Genomic DNA, 17,797 nt, shown 5'->3' on the forward strand with positions numbered 1-17,797 from the left:
GTTTGATTCCATTAATTTTTTCGGGGGGAAAAATTATACATAGCATATATAGGAGTCGTGGTCGTATTGGACACGAAGTTGAGAGTGGTTTGGAGCTCCACTTTCAACTTCGACTCTATCATGGGTTACGAGACAGTCAAATTTGAAGAATAGTCTTAAAAATTTGTAGTGTTCTTTTAACATTTTCCAAGCTTAGTTTGGTGTCTAAATTGGGCTTCCTCACAATTGAAACTATGCAACTATATGTATTTTGCAAGCTTGTTTTGGTGAAGTTCTAAATTGGGCTTCCTCACAATTGTATCTAAGCAACTACTATATGTAATTATGTATATATGTCTTGTGCATCTTCAGCAAGAAGCTGCCACGACTTGGAACTACAAGTTTAAAAAAAAATATATTTTTTTTTCCCAATCGGTAGGAAAAATCATTACAACATGTATGAAATACAAAGTACAAATCACGGGACACTACATCCATTGTGTGAGAGTCCACGAGATAACAAAGCTTAAAAACTGAACCAACAGGATAAATAAGCCCATCAAAGGGACCACAATCATTATAGGCCCAACTCAACTACAAGCCCATTAAGGAGAGAAATAACCCAACAAATACAAAAGAAAGAATACTCATACGCAGATGGAAAGACTCGAACTCGCCTCCTAATGAGATGCAAGAGTTTTACTGTGTAGAATTTACATATGAATCTTCTATTTCGAGTTTTACATACATACATGTGGTTCACAAAGAAATTTTTCCGTGTCGGGTGGGCACGGCCACGTGGTGCCCGTGCGCGCATCTCGGCCTCCAAACATGCTTTGGATGACCCAGATTTGCTTGGGTTTGAGAGGATGTTTTGATAATTTTGCACTAAAAAATTAGCCAAATAAATTAATCTGGGCTGTCCAAAACACGATTGGATGGCCGAGATGCGCGCACGGGTACCACGTGACCGTACCCACCCGATACTGAAAAATTTCTCCGGTTCACATATTGTACTACGAAGTATCTTATCAATGCATTCCAAGTCTCTTTGCCCCTCCAATTGTTCTAACGGGCTTTGGGTATTAAGGGTTCTTTATTTTTTTGGTGAAGAAGGGTTCTTTATTTTGGAACTATAATCTGAGCTTCTTTTTCAAATGGCACAAGTTTCTTATTCATTAACTTTTAAGAACTCCCTCCGTCCCAAATTGCTGATCCCGTTTGGACAATTGTGTCACTGAAACTTTTTTTTATATTTCATAATCAATAATGCATTGTATCGTTTCGAAAATTTTGTTTAGTAAAATTAATTGAATTCTATAAAACAAGATTCATATCGAATATAAAAAATATTGCAAATGAAATTAAAAATATAGATAATTTTTTGAGAGGTACTAAATAGTGAATAGGGACCAATAATGTGGGACGAAAGTAGTATTTCATTATCAGAATTCATAATAGGATCAAAGTGCTCAAATTATTTTGTTGTAGCTTCTTTTCCGCGCGCCGAAGGCAATTTCCAAAACCAAAACAAAGGTAGATTCCATCATGCTACCTTCATGACAACAAATAAGAGGGGTACGTAATAGACAATAATTTTACAACCACACACAGTCACAAAGAAAGTGGGCCCCACCCACCCACACACACACAACAAGTATGCATACCTATTGGAAAACTTGTTTATGTGTGATTGTAGCAGTGTTGACGTAATAGGTATGCATACTTGTTGCTGTTCTTGAGAAGGCTGCAAAGGATGCAATCTCTTTCGGTCAAACAAGTTTTCCAATAAATACGGCCTTGTTAACCTCTGCCAATTGGGCGGAGAATTATATGTCAATAAATCCAAACAAGTACAGATATTAATGCATATCTCAAGAATATTAATACATTTTTACAAATATCAATACATTTTTCTCGAATATCAATGCAATTTTTTCCTATTATCCTACAACCATTTTTTAAGTACGTAGACAATAAAATCGTCTCTTTTTTTGCGTAGTTTAAGAGATTTGTCCTTGTGATCATACAAGTAGTACAGATTCTTTGGAACTAATATTTTGCCAGTCTTGGACTTGGACTTGTACTTGGCTTGGCATATGAATTGTAGTGATTGTATGCATTAGTTGAGTTCACAAGCCTTAAGTCTTTTATAATTTATTTACGTATTTTTTTTGCCAGTCATGGACTTGGCTTGGCATATGAATTAGAGGAGGTTGATTCTGATTATTCTGTGACTTTCTTCTCCCGTTCTTCATGGATTCGGAAGACAGAAATTACATTTGTTTTCCATTTTGTTCCAGGTAGGGTGGAGCAGCAGAGGTTTAAAAGCTGAAATTTGGTATGGCAAAGATGTAATTCTTACAATCATGTATGCGTGATTCAGTAGGTTTGATAACCACATTTTATATTACTTAACAAATTAAGTGTTACTTAAAATGTAGACTAAAGAGTTGTAAAAAATTAAGTAGCTTTGAGCTACTTAATTCTGACTGAATTTTTGTGTACTTGCATTTAACTATCATACCACCACCACCACTCCTACAACAACTCCACCACTACCACCACCACCACCACCACCACTCATACAACAACTCCACCACTACCCCCACCTCCACCACTCCACCACCACCACCACTCCTACAATAACTCCACCACTACCACCACCGCCACTTCAGCCCACCACCACATTGCCATCACCACTACCACGCCGCCGTCACCACCACCACCATAAAGCCACCGTTGCACAACCACCACTCCACCTCCACCACTCACCACCACTCCAGTCCACCACCACATTGCCATCACTGCTACCACGCCGCCATCACTACCACCATAACGCCACCATTGCACAACCACCACTCCACCGCCTCACCACCACTTCCACCACTCCGCCACCACCACCACCCCACTACACCACCACCATCACCATGCTGCCACCAACACCACAATACACCACCATTGCCCAACCACCACTCCACCGCTACCCCACCATTACACCACCACCACCACCGCTCTAACTCCATCCCCACCACCACTCTCACTCCATCCTGACCCTCACCACTCCACCACCATCTTCACTCCATCACCACAAACCCACCACCACCTTCACCCCATCACCACCAACCCACCACCACCACAATCACCACTCCACCCTTACCGTAAGTATATTGTGACCATTAGTAAATTAAGAGAAAATCGGAGCTAAAATTAATTCAACATTTTTTAAATTCAGTGCTTAATATATTTATCAAACAGTTTTTCAACTTAAAAAATTCAGTATTCAGCTTTCAGTACTTAATTTTTCAGCTTTCAGTTTCAGTTTTCAGTTTTATCAAACAGCCCCGTAATTCTTCCCTGAATGTTTTTCTCTCAAATTGAACTCAGACCTGCACTTATATTGAACAACTCTTATCGTTCTTAAACAAGCTTGGAAGTGGGCCTGTGTTGCATACCTTTTAGAAAAATTAGTACCTAAGGCCATCCACAGTGGTATAATCAAAAATAGATAACCAAAAGTTGACACATCAGCTTTTGATTATTCACTTAAGAGATTGCTAAGCTTAACAATGTTGAGGTTCACAATGGTCACTTCTAGTCCATAACCAAAATAAGGGGTCAACTACAATTTCACACAATCTCTCTCTCCCCTTTTGTTTCCCTCCATTCACTTCCCTCCATTACGTTTTTTTTTTGGCAAAAATATATCGAATATATGGTGTTCTTCCTAGAGTTATCTATCAAAGCAACACCGATTTTTTTTTCCCTTCCTATTCCTATAGCCTATATCACAAATCCACCACTCTCTTAATCTTTCAAAAAAAAAAAAAAACAAGATGTGTTCTTAAATTTGGAAAATAATACAAGGTTCTTCCTCTTTTTTTTTTTTTTTTTGCAAGGTTCTTTGTTTACTCAACCATAGGGGGAGGAGCAAAAAAATGAATAACCACTTTTTAGTCCAAAAAATCAATTTTTTTTTTGCTAAAAAGTGATTATTTATCAAAATATTTGGGTAAAAGTAAAAAAAAAAAAAACACTTTTCCCGATTCCTCTTGTTAAAACAAATTAATAACCTATAAAAGTTTGGTTCAAAACTAAAAAATGCGAAAAAAATTCAAATAAAGACAATTTTCAGATTTAAGTTAAGTTTAAGTTAAATTCATAAGAATGCAGCCTAAAATAGAAACGTAAAAGAAGAGTAAAATACCTTAATCCAGCAATGATGAGTTAAATTATAGATGATCGAGAAATATGAGCTTCACTTTTGGAGGAAAAGAAAGAGAAACAATTTGTGGTTGAAGTGAAGAAGATAGCAAGTGAAGAAGAGAAGAATAAAATAGTAGTTGAAATACGTGTATATAAAAATTTTGGAACTAGTTAACTTATGTAGTGTGGAATTCACAAATTTTGATTATTGAAAAAGGTTGCTAGTTTTGGTTATCCAAAGCCCAAAATTTGATTATTTCTAAGGATGTTGCTAAGTTTGATTATACCATTGTGAGCCATTTTTTGCACAAATATTGTTAACTTTAGCAACAATTGTCTTTTGGTTATACCACTTCTGGATGGCCTAAGAATTGCACGATAAGCTGCTACTGGCCGGTCGACCTAAGAAAGCCCGACACAGTCGAGTACTGCCACTTTGTGAAACTGAGAAGTCTCGCTATCAAATCCTTTCCCAATCAATGAACTATCGCTGGCATTGCACATATTTCCACAAATCAAGTCCAATCAAAACCTTGACACACAAATTTGTCACATCCTCGGGGATATTTCTTTTAACCACTTCAACAATCAAATATTTCAAAGGCATACACATCGTCTGATTCTTTAAATTCACCCCTCACAAATTCTCATCCTCAAATTTCCAGAATTGGATCCCCCGATCATTCTCCCCCCAAAAGACGACCTTTTCGGATCAAATTTCTTATCTAGCAAGATAAATTTGGAGCATACGTTGCCATGAGTTTCTCTATAGTTACAATTGTAGTAGAGCCATGCCAAACCGGCCTGTTGCTATCCCAACTGAGATTACATATCTCAGAGGCCAATTCAAAGTAGGCCTTTTGTATCCCACTTCCATTGGATGCAACCAGTCATATAGGCTACCATTTGCCATGTAATTGTAAACGAGAAGCTTCTCTTCCTTTTCTTTGCAAAATTGTCTATATTTCCTGTCGCACCCCAATTTTACTTTACCAGTGATCGCCTACCTATTTTTTATGGCAAAGAGGCTACGCTTTCAAAATCCTGACTTTTAAACAAGACGATTATGTTCTAATTTTAATCGCTGTGACTTGGACTGTTGGTTGAAAAATAGAGTCGCCACCTAACATTAGGTTCAAGTGTGTTAGGTCACCCGTTAAAGCTATTGCTATCCCAACTGAGATTTCATATCTCAGAGGCTAATTCAAAGCAGGCCTTTTGTATCCCACTTCCATTGGATGCAACCAGTCATATAGGCTACCATTTGCCAAGTAATTGTAAACTAGAAGCTTCTCTGCCTTTTCTTTGCAAAATCCCAATAGGGATACTAAATTTTTGTAGCTTAACCGGCCGTTAGTCATTATTTCACACATAAACTTTTGCTCGATGTGGGGAAAATCACAAAACCTCTTTACAGCGAGGAAATTACCATTCACACTTCCCAATTGATACTTTGTACAAAGTTGCAACTTTCCCTAACCCAATAACATTATCATCGCTAAAGTTATCGGTTGCTTGAGGAGATATGAGCAACTCATCCTTGAGCTGTGCTACTCCGACATATGGGTCTAATGGTCTATGATATGGATAGAAAACTTGGTTTGAGCTTTTTGTGATTAATAAATATGAAGGGGTAAAATGCAATTCTCACTACATTGACCATTCCTAGACCCCACAATCTTATGGCTTAAAATGTAAGTGCATCCACAATGGCATAATTAAAAATGAATAACCAAAAGTTGCAATATCAGCTTTTGATTATACATTTAAGAGATTAAGAAGGTTAGTAATGTAGAGGTGCACAATGACATAATAAAAATTGAATAATCAAAAGTTATCACATCAGCTTTTAATTAAACATTTAAGAGATTGTTAAAGTTAACAATGCGGAGATCATGGTTGTGAAGTCAAATAAATTGACTCAACAACATACTTCCTCTGTTCCAAATTGTTGTGTTTGCTTTCTTTTGGGAACCTCTAAAAAAATTATTTATACTTCACAATCTCTACTGTTATTTATGATTGAGAAATCTTTGTTTAACAAAATTAATTGAGATCTATAAAAAAATATCCATATTGAATATAAAAAAAATTAAAAGATACAAACAATTTTTTAAAAGGACCTAAAAAGAAAACATGCACAACACTTTGGGACTCTCCGAAAGGTCCAAAAACAAAACAGACAACACAGTTTCAATTTGGGACGGAGAGAGTATTTATTCACTGGGTCTAGAATTCTCTCATTTCAATCATGGTCTTACCAGAAGTTTAAAAAAAAAAAAAAGGTTTTACCAAGACCAATCAGTGCACCGTTATTCCTAGTGTACCCAAAACGTGAGGGAAGAAAAGATTAAAAATCTTTGTCCAAATCTACATGTGCCATACGTGACGTTATCATATCCAATAACTAGAGCATGCCCATGCCTGAAGGCACGGCTCGAACAATCTGCACACGCAAATCATTACTGGGCTCACGTGCAATATCTACACCCCCAATCCAACGATTCCAACAATGTGAAAAGCAAATAGCCCACGCATATTCATCGACCTGATTAACTTGAATCAACAAATTAAAGAACAAACAATTTATCAATCTCTAATTTTTGCATTCACAAAATCAATGACAATACCAATAAAAATAATACACAACAGAGATCACACTCTTCATTTATGTGCTTATGTAGAAACCCTGTGACATCCACGATCCAAGACATATAAGCAATAATTTAATTCATTCCTCATTGGAAGTATTACATTGACATCATATCACCCAAACCAAAATACCTCGACCTGCACACTTCAAAATATTTCATTTGCATTATTGACCTCTTTGATGTAACGTGGAATACCTCTTTGTCCAATTGCTCTATTTCACAGCAGCTGTGGTAGAGAAAAAGTTCCAGTGAGAACCATGTAAAAATCATATAAATAGGATGAGCACAAAAAATGACAATGTAGATAAGGTGTGCCAGGAATAAATGTTAATACCAAGATGTTCCTTATGTGACCATGCCGTTGAAGGAATCCCATTTTTCAAAAGTGTGACTAAATCTCAATTTTTCAGAAGTTTGGCAAAATAAGAATACCAACTTTACCCAAGTAGCAAAATAGATCACATAGTATTAAATTTGTAAGCAAGTCCAATTCTGCATTGAACTACCTGATTGGCCAGTCGCTTCAAATTGGGATTGGGGCACAAATCCTTTTCATCCCTTGTGAAGGAAATAGAAGCCTCTTACTGGTGGCATCGCCGCACAGTTTACCCTCTCCCTGAGGTCAACAAATATTGGAATTCAATAACTTGAATTGGCATACAAACAACTTCATACTTTGTTGCAGATCAAAACCTTGTTCATATACAATCCAACTTCCACAGTGGCACAATGAATAAGAAATCCCAGAATTTTAACAGAATATTGACGATCTCAATTCCCATTGTTCAACAACATACGCACAATCTTAGATTAGGTCTTTTGCTGCAATGTCCTTGCTAAGAGAAGAAAATTGTACGCACAAAATGGACAACAAACTAAAAACAGAATTTGTTATTTTCTCTCTACTTAATGAAGAAACTTCGCTCCATCTCATTTTGTCAAGGGCTTAATGATTTTTTTGAAGTTACAGTTCCGGCTTGTCTGCGACCCAAAAGAAGCAAGACTCTACATTGTGTTCTCAACACCTAGAAAACATTGACTTCAAAAAATCAACAAAAAAATGCATTTCTTGAAAATGTGTTTTCTTAAAAGTACCAAAAATGTTGTACATGAATCAGATGTGAAATGAGTCCATTAGATAGAATAACACACAATCAGATTTAAAAAGATGAACAACTAAATCAGCTCCAATCGCTCAGGCTTCAACTACACAATAAAAAATGGAGTAGCAAAATCATATGCCGGAACCTCATATACAATAGGTTGAATGAGTTGCTGCTGTCCATGAGTCCAAATCAGATCTGAGCCTTGCACGTGAAAATCAAAACTTAGATACGTTAACATAAATAACCAAAGCAAGGTATGATTTTTTGAACACAAAAGAGCAGAGAAGAAAGGTATGTGGTCATTCATGTGTCTGTCTCACATATTTTGCCAAACACGTAGAATGTAAAAAAAAAGCATGTTCCCACCCATGTCTCTCACACATTTTGTCGAACACAAAGGATACAAATAAAAATGGGAGCACACTTTGTATGGATTCTCATTTTTACAATTCTAGTGAATAAATTTAACTTCCAAAGTTAATAAGAGGCCTCTGTTTAGGTTAGAAAGGACTCACATCTGGCCAGACACAATCTTAAAATTAAACATCAAAATAGTCCCTACAAACTAAACCAAATTTTGATTGAAAAATGCAGAGAACCCAAAATACTGTGGTAATTAGGATTATGGCTACCAAACATTCACGGCACGACAATGGAGAAGGGAATTTTGCTAGTCTATATAAAAGAGAGATGATGGGAGATATATACACACTAAGAGAGAGAGAGAGAGAGAACAGAAACCCACCAAAGCATTGTTGCATGCGGTTGCAATGTTATTGTACTGCGAGAGAGATGCGACGTTGGAAGAGCTTCGTTTGGATTTTGAAAATGGAGAGAGAGAGAGAGAGAGAGAGAGAGAGAGAGAGAGAGAGAGCTTCGTTTGAATTTTGAATGAGTGAAAGAGACGCAGAAACCTACAAATAGAAGAAAAAGAATTTTTATTTCTATAGATACGTACATTTGTCATATTAGCCATTTATTGTTTTCTTTTTAAATATTTACCTATCTTTTTAATTTTAGGGTCTCCTTAATTTTAGTGTAAATTAGCCGAAGATTACCCATCTCCTTAAGTTTAGGTCTCCTTAATTTTAGTGTAAATGATGTAGGACAAAAATTTAGGAAATTTTAATTTTATGGAAACTTTATTCTAGGAATTATTCGTTTTAGGAATTCCCCTTTTAATGCCACTTGTTTAGGCATATTCCTATTAGTCTTTTAATTTTGTTAGTCTTTGTTTCCAAGTATTGTTTTGCTTTGTCTCTGTTTTAAGTAATTACCTTATTGTTAGGACTCCTACCAGTATAAATAGGGGTGTAAGTTATTCAATTATTAAACTTTTAAAGCTTTTTGATCAATAATATTCAGAGATTCTCTCTTTCTTTCTTGTGCGCAAGATTTGCTCGTTGCGACAAGTTGTTTATCTCGTTTGGATTAGTACGCTAACTAGTCTCTCGTGAATTCCGCTGCGTCAAGTGGTATCAAAGCAAGGCTTTGCCTAGTTCGATGGCACCAAACACAGAAGAAGACACACCCATTGACGTTGGTCGTGGGCTTACTGACCTTAGGAGGATGGTGGAGGAACAACAAGCACAGTTGACGGAGATCCGTCAGGATACCCACACTCAGTTCGCTGAGATCCGTGAGATGCTGCAGGGGCTGACTCTACAAAATCACCAAAGGCCAAAAAGGGTTGAGAAGGATCGCGCGTTGGGATTTGCCCATCGCCAACCTCCTAACCAGAATAGGAACCGCGTTGAGGGATTTGCCCGCAACCAACCTATTCACCATAACATCTCCAGAGGATATTCTTATTATCATTACGATAGTAGGAATAAATTTGAAGGCGAGCTATTCGAGAACCATGATGCTTATCAGTCGATAAAGCAACAACCAAATTTCACGTATTACGATAATTTGCCAAAATTTAGTGGTCTTGAATTTTTTGAAGATCGTTTGGATTGGATTCTAAACATCGAAGATTCCTTCGAGTATGCAAAAATTCCAACAAAACAAATGTGGAGGTATTTGTTAGTGAAGCTTACGAGACCAGCGCTACGATGGTGGCTAGATATGCAATTTCTAAGAGATCGATTGGGCAAGTGTCGAATTTATGCATGGTACAGAATTAAAAAATGTATGATGCAGAGATTTTTACCAAGGAATTATGAGCAATTGTTTTGAGGAAAAATATAGGCTAAAACAGTATCATGCAGAACAAATTATTGCAGAAGCCGTGGGAGAGGTCAAAATTGAAGTTGAAGATCAAGACGAAATTAACATCGATGCTTGTGTGCAAGAGGATATTGAAATTGTTTCTGATGCTGTTGCGGAGGAACAAAAGAATATTGCATTGGAGGTTTGTGCATTTGGATTTGATGAATCACCCACAATGGAGTTGACTACAACACTGCAAGAAAATATGATTATTGCTGAAATCCGATTTTCTGACAAAGGAGTGCCAAGCAACTCTATAATAAATCAAAGTCTAAAGAACCAGTAACTTCAGCATAAGGTTCTAGTTGTAGATTTTTTTGGAGTGTAACAATTTGATTGGGTTCCCAACATTCATCTAGTGAATTTTGTCAACAAGTTAAGGCATGCTGAGAAACAATCTTTGCAAATACACTTTTTCTTGAAGTTTTATTTCAAGTTAAAAAAGGAGTTGAAGTATTCTAAGTATCTATTTCTTTGGCATGGAAGATGGCAGATTCTCAACGAGAACTCGAGGTCGAGTTCTTTTGAAGAAAAGAAGACTGATGTAGAACAAAAATTTAGGAAATTTCAATTTTATGGAAACTTTATTCTAGGAATTATTCGTTTTAGGAATTCCCCTTTTAATGCCACTTGTTTAGGCATATTCCTATTAGTCTTTTAATTTTGTTAGTCTTTGTTTCCAAGTATTGTTTTGCTTGGTCTCCGTTTTAAGTAATTACCTTATTGTTAGGACTCCTACCAGTATAAATAGGGGTGTAAGTTATTCAATTATTAAACTTTTAAAGCTTTTTGATCAATAATATTCAGAGATTCTCTCTTTCTTTCTTGTGCGCAAGATTTGCTCGTTGCGACGAGTTGTTTTTCTCGTTTGGACTAGTACGCTAACTAGTCTCTCGTGAATTCCGTTGCGTCAGTAAATTAGCCGAAGATTACCTATCTCATTAATTTTAGGGTCTCCTCAATTTTAGGGTGCAAATTAGCCGAAGATTTGTACCTCATTTATTTTCGAAAATAAAGAATCACATTTGTATGTTTCCTTTCATCTTTTATCCAAATTTTCATTATTTCCAAATATATCACTGGCTATACTGCGCGTAGATCTCTGTCGTTAAAAAAATATGTATCGATCCTGGGGTCGAAAATATATAAATTTTCATTATTTTTATTTCAAATTTTGGCTGATTATAGCATTAGGATTAGAATAACTTCATTATATATAGATTACCATTATTAGTCACTAATTTCCGAAATATTATTAGTCAATAAAAGAAAAGGTTAGGATTAGGATTAGGATTAGTCAATAAAAGAAAGGCATGATTGATTTAATTTCCGGAATATAGCATTAGGATTAGGATTATACAATTTTGGCTGATTATACAATTTTTGGAACATACAATTTTGGTGGATTATAGCATTAGGATTAGGATAACTTCATTAGTTATAGATTACCATAATTAGTCACTAATTTCTGAAATATTAGCTAGGCATGATTGACTCAAAGTCATGTAAAAGGATTCAAAGGCATGTATTTCCAATCCAACGGTGGAAAATATGTACCAATCCAATGGTAGAAAATATAAACCACCCTCCCATATTATATAGATGCTGAGAGGTTGTACAAGACTATAAGAGCATGTACATCAGAATCGCCATAGAGGATAAATTAGGTAAAATACAGAGCAAAACCCTCAAAAACCATTTGCAGCAGAATAGCAAAACAAGAAGCTAAAATACCTCCGACGGAATGGCTCGGTAGAGATACTGAGGTACTGTTCATAGGTATTTCCTTATTTTTTTATTTTTTTTTTCTCTCTCTCTCTCCCTCGTTCTCTCTCCGTCTCTCGTTCCTCCTTTAGGGCCCGATTGGATGGTGTATACGGTGTGTGTATTACACAGTGTTCTAAAAGGCGGGATTAATCGCCGGTTAATGGGCAATTAATCGGAGTTCGGCAGTGATTAATTGCCGCTTCATTAGTCAGCGTCTAGGCGGTGATATGCGATTAATCAGTTCATGGGCGACTAATTGGCTAATGGGCGATTAGGCGGGGTAAATCTAAATTTTTAGAAAACGAAGGGGGTAATTGTTATACTCATACCAGGTTATTTAGGGCTTCGAATTAGTGTAAGTGTTTGGGCTCTCATTCGATCAGCCTCTCATTGATCTGGGTTTGGGAAGAAACCCAGTCATCGCCGACTGTTAGGGCTTCGAATTAGTGTAAGTGTTAGGGCTCTCATTCGATCAGCCTCTCATCGATCTGGGTCTGGGAAGAAGCCCAGTCATCGCTGACTGCCGACGCCAGTACATCGACGATCGCCTCTCATCACCGACGGCAGTCATTGCTGATGCTAGTCATTGCTGCCGCCCGTCATCGCCGATGCCTTTCATCACCATTCACCGCCGCTGCACCTCATTGCTAACTATTGTAAGCCTGTAATGTTTCTCTCGATGCCTCTCTCTTGATCGCCCTCGCTCTCTCTCTCTCTCTCTCCCTCTCTATAATTTCTCGATCCCCCTCTCTCTCTGTAGTGAGTAATATTTTTTTTTTTGACAAAATTTAACACTGAGTAGTAGAGTAGTGTAGTATTGTAATTACATAGTGTAAATTTATGGTTTGGACCATTTGGTGTCGCCGTGTAGTAAGTAACTAGTAAGTATTGATTGTATGATACTGATATACAATTTAGAAGTGGTTTCATTTGGTTTGAACTATGAATATTGAACTTCCATGTCTCTATATTTGAAATGTAGAGAACTGTTAACATTCAGAAGTGTTAACATTAAGTATCCGATAGCCAAAGAGAACTAAGAAATTTTTTGAGAGAGAAGATATATCACATCAACTAAAAAAACTGTGATTATTAATGGTAGGGACTCTAGGGAGGTTGTAGAATATATTAAAAAAAAACCCGACTAATTGCTAAAAGGCGATTAATGGCCGATTACTAGGTCTCGAAGCTTGAAGGTGGTCGGCCGCCCGCCTAGAGCCGAGCGATTTATAGAACATTGGTATTACACAATACACCCGGATGAGAGGTGAATACACGGTTTGGCATCCACTGTTTCCCCTGTATTAACTAATCCCCGTATTCGCTAATACACCATTCATAGCCATAAATTATTGCTATCCTCCCAAGTAGCAATAGCTAATCCGGTTGTATACACCTGATTTTTGACCAAAACACCCCTCCTCATCCCCCTCCCCCAACGGCTCTCCCTCTCTCTATTTGCTACAAAGAAACAGAAGAAGAAGAACAACACCACCAACAACAATAGATCACCACCACATAAACACACACACAGAAAACATGTATGTATACGTAGAAAGAGATGTACCTATTCTTGGGGGTGGGTTGTGTACAAATCGGAGAGAGGGACAAGACAACCCACCGATCGGAGAGAGAGACGATTACCGGATTGGGGATGGGGTGTGTACAAATCGGAAGAGAGACAATTGGGGGGCTGCTCCTCCTTTTTCTTTTTCTACGCTTCTGTCTCTCTTCTCTCTCTCTCTCTCCCCGTATACAACTATACATGTAGTTGGGAAAATGTGAAAGATTGATAGTCAGTCGATATTCCCTAAGTTGGGAAAATGGGAAAATTATCAAGTTGAAACCAATCCAAATAAATGGCGTAGAATAATAGAGAGCAATCCAATGGTCACAAACAATTTTGAAAAACACGTGTGACCATGTGTATTACAAGTTCTCCTACTTTAAAATAAAAAATGAAATTTATATTTTACAAATTTGTTAAATTATTTAATTAGTTAATGAAGTAAATTATTATAACTTAGAATTGTCGAAAAATAATTAAATATATTAAATTTTGCAATTATATAATTAATATTAGGCATAATAAAGTTAGGAACTGCACAAGGGCAAAAGAGTCATTTGATAGTTTTTTAAATCATACACCATTGCTTCTAATACATCATCCAAACCATCTACTTCACCCTCTATAAATGATGTTACAATCAATGTGAGTCCTCCCTTCTTAATTAATACCCCCGACTATCTTATCCCCTTCGTAAATAATACACCCAAATATCTTCCTCTGACTGTAACTATGAGGATAGATCAGAGAGAAGCTGTGTAAATCGTCGTTGTCGTCGCGGATCTCGGCGAGGAAGCGGTTGGTCTCCTCGATAAGGTTGAGGCTGATGTAGCCGTGGGGGATAAGGATGGCGGTTCTGGATGTTGGTCGAATAATGGCCGTTGTTGGGAGTGCTCCGCCACCGCCTTGATGTCGATCAAGCAGTTGAAGATTGACGGTGGTGGTGACAGCAATTGAGGATTGAGAGAGAGCGAGATAGGGGATGGGGTTTGGGATGGGATTTGCTGGTTTGGGATGGGGTTTGGGATGGGATTTGCCGGTTTGGGATGGGGTAAAGTAGAGAGGCTGCTGAAAGTGGGATGGAATTTTCGATGAGAATGGGTAGGTAAAATATACTGTTCATAGTCATTTTTGCTATGTACATGCTCTATAACCTCTCACTTTTTGACTTGTCATTATCTTCAATTCTACCAACATGTGGCCTTTTTCTATAGGTGCTTTCAGATTACATTATCTAATTTTCTCGATGAACCCAGGCTTTTTCTCTCTCCAACTTTTATTCTTCTCTCTTTCCTTTCAAAGTCCTCTCTCCCCACACGATCTGTCTCGCCTCTGTAAACCTTCTTTTAACAAGGGGGCATATTCGAAACGCTTGAATCGAAAGGTCTGACGCTCAAGCTCTATTGTCCTCCAAATCCTTCTTGTTTTTCCTTTTTTTTCCCTCCTATATATTTTGAAAAGATGTGTTGGTATATATGGTTCGGTTCGGTTCGGTGGTTAAGTAGCTGAAACAAGGTATCAACTCTTGAACTGAGCTCTCCGTTTTTTTGTTTTGTTTAAAAAGGATTAGGTTTTGCAATTTTAGCTTTTAATGATCCCTTTTTGTTTTTTGCTATGAAATACTGACACCTCTAAAGGTCGAAGAATCGCAGTGTCAGGACACGAGGACCGCGAGGATACGTACGGGACACGCCACGTGTCGTGTCCCATATTTTAATATTAAATTTTGAGGGGGACACGGCAGGGACACCAATGGGGACACAGCAGGAGCCAAATTGTAATTTTAAAAAAAAAAATTGGGGGCTAAACTATAATTTTTGAAAAAATTGGGGGTCAAATTGTAATTTTTTTAAAAAAAATTTGGGACCAAATTATATTTTTTTTAAATTTCTAGGTGCTAAACTATAATTATTTATTTATAGATATTATTTATATATATAAATAAATAAATAAACATACACATGGCGTGTCTCCCGCCGTGTCCGTGTCCCCATTTTTTTAGAATTCCCGTGTCCCGGTGTCGATTTCGGTGTCCATGTCCGTGTCAGTGCATCATAGGTTTTTTGTTTAAAAAAAGGAGTAGGCTCTGCAATTTTAGCTTTTAATTTGAATATTTTACATGATAATCGTTTCGGAGAAGTTACTAACTCTAATATTCCCAATCATTCTAGCCCGAGTTACTAATTCTAATATTTAGATATTTGACAAGATAATCGTTTCAGTTGTGAACAAACATTAACCTACTATGTTTTTGACATGATAATCGATCGTTTCGGATAATAGATTTTGTAATCAGACTTTGTTCCTACTTAATAACTTCATTATGTCTTTGTTCAAATCTTCAATTTTTTATTTTTTTTTTGACAACAAAGAAGAACTTCATAGATAATTAAAGAGTTATTACATCTCATAGTTCAACAAAAGACACAAAAGGTTACATCCTATAGATCAACAAAAGATACAAAAAAGATAAGTACATCAAGCATGACTAAGAGATAAAATCTTTCCAAGCAAAAGAGCCCTTGAGAACTCATCCATTGTCAAATGGATAAGTTATGTCAGCTTCAGAATGTATTTTGGAAGACGCCGCAAATTTCACCAAAAAAATATGATTGATGAATCTACAATCACAAAGGGATATACTAATGATCGATGCTTCTCTTTTTCACCAGTTGAGAAGCGTTAAGGAGTTTCCAGCCATAGTAGCTCCCTTGTTTTTCCCTCAAAGATGAAGAGAACATAGGTTTGTTGTTTTCTAGAATAAAGGAATTAAATCTTGGGGTTTTTTTTTTTTTTGTCAACAATTAAATCTTGGGTTGAGCCACTTCAAATTCTGTTTTAAAATGTCACGCTTTGATTTTAATGGGTATTTTGACTTTATTATTGGCTGATGATTCACTCATCGGAGCGAAATGATCTTCAATTCCTTCTCAACTGTTCTAGAAGTTGGTTCTAACTATGTGAAATAGGAATAATCATTTAGTTTGTTAATCTACTGAATTAACCTTTCATTGGCAGATTGGAATTAATAGAAACAAATAACTAGGTAAATTAATAGTAACGTTAACATTCTTTCGAATGATGAATGAGAAACATTCATGTCGGATTTCTATTTTTAGCTTTCCATTGCTAGAATGAAATTCAAATTCTAGATAGTGTAGTATGAAAAAAGTACTCTGTATGAATCAGTTGACAATAGAATTTGTCTCTTTTTTGTGTAGTTTAAGAGGTTTGTACGCATAACAAATTCTTTGGAACTACTGTTTTGGCACAAGGAATTTTTTTTTCAATCGATAGAAGAGAACATTTTTACACTAATATGAAGTATAGAGTACAAATCCGGGACGCTATATCAATTTTGAGAGTCCACAAGACAATCAAGCCCAACAACTCAACTGCCGAGGTGGTGATGTGGTTGGTGGTCTGAGGAGATGGTGTATTCATTTAGGGCTAGGGTTTTTTTTCCAGGTGGTTGATGGTGGTTGGCAGCGGTTTGAGGCGGTGGTGGTGGTCAAATCAGGAGGGGCAAGGGTGATACGTTCCCTCCTGACCGTCACCATGTTATGTGGTCATCCGGTGTGCTTTGGTTGTTCGATGGAGGGCGCGAACGTGCATCACCGTTTTTTTGGCTTTGGTGGCTGCTGATGGTGGGGGCATGTGGTTGTGGGTTTCTTGGGCAGCGGCTGGGTTGCAGAGGCGGCGGTGGTGGGTTGATGTCGTGGATGAAGCTTTTAGGGTTTTAGGTGTTTGTGTTTGGGCTGTCCGTGTCAGGTTTGGGTGTTTGGGCTGGGGTTTTAGGGTTGGGTTGGTTCCTTACCAACTTTAGGGGTGCTTTAGGTTTTTCTTCCTAATTTGCGCTCAGCCTGTTGGGCCTTAATCAATTCCTCTGTGTGGTTTGGAAATGAGCATTTTGGTGAGGGTTTGGGCGGTCAGGCTGATATACCCAATTTTCTATTAGCTCTGTACTTCGTTTTCTAAGTTAATAAAATTTATTTTTCCTGATAAAAAATATACAAGAAATAAACCCATTTTAGGGTAGAAACAAAGAAAAAAAAAACCTTCTAAGGGAAGAACACCCACACGTAGGTGGCGAGACTCGAACTACTGACCTCCTAATAAGATGCAAAAGTCCTGGCCAACTGAGCTAAGCTAGGAATCGTTCAACCATGGATCAAATCGTATTTGATTGTATGAATTAGTTGAGTTCATAAATCATAAGCCTTAAGTCTTTTATTTATTTATTTATTTATTTTTCTGGTCTTCATGGATTCGGAAGACAGAAATTACATTTGTTTTCCCTTTTT

At 37.1% G+C, this 17,797-nt stretch overlaps 1 protein-coding gene across 1 annotated transcript in view; it reads left to right on the forward strand.

Moving 5' to 3' along the window:
- Positions 1-17,797, forward strand: part of LOC131300915 (chitinase-like protein 1) — an 82,644-nt gene that overhangs the window by 15,698 nt on the left and 49,149 nt on the right. The window lies entirely within an intron of this gene.

The sequence above is a fragment of the Rhododendron vialii genome, chromosome 9a (genome assembly GCF_030253575.1).
Source record: "Rhododendron vialii isolate Sample 1 chromosome 9a, ASM3025357v1".
NCBI classification, from domain to species: Eukaryota; Viridiplantae; Streptophyta; class Magnoliopsida; order Ericales; family Ericaceae; genus Rhododendron; species Rhododendron vialii.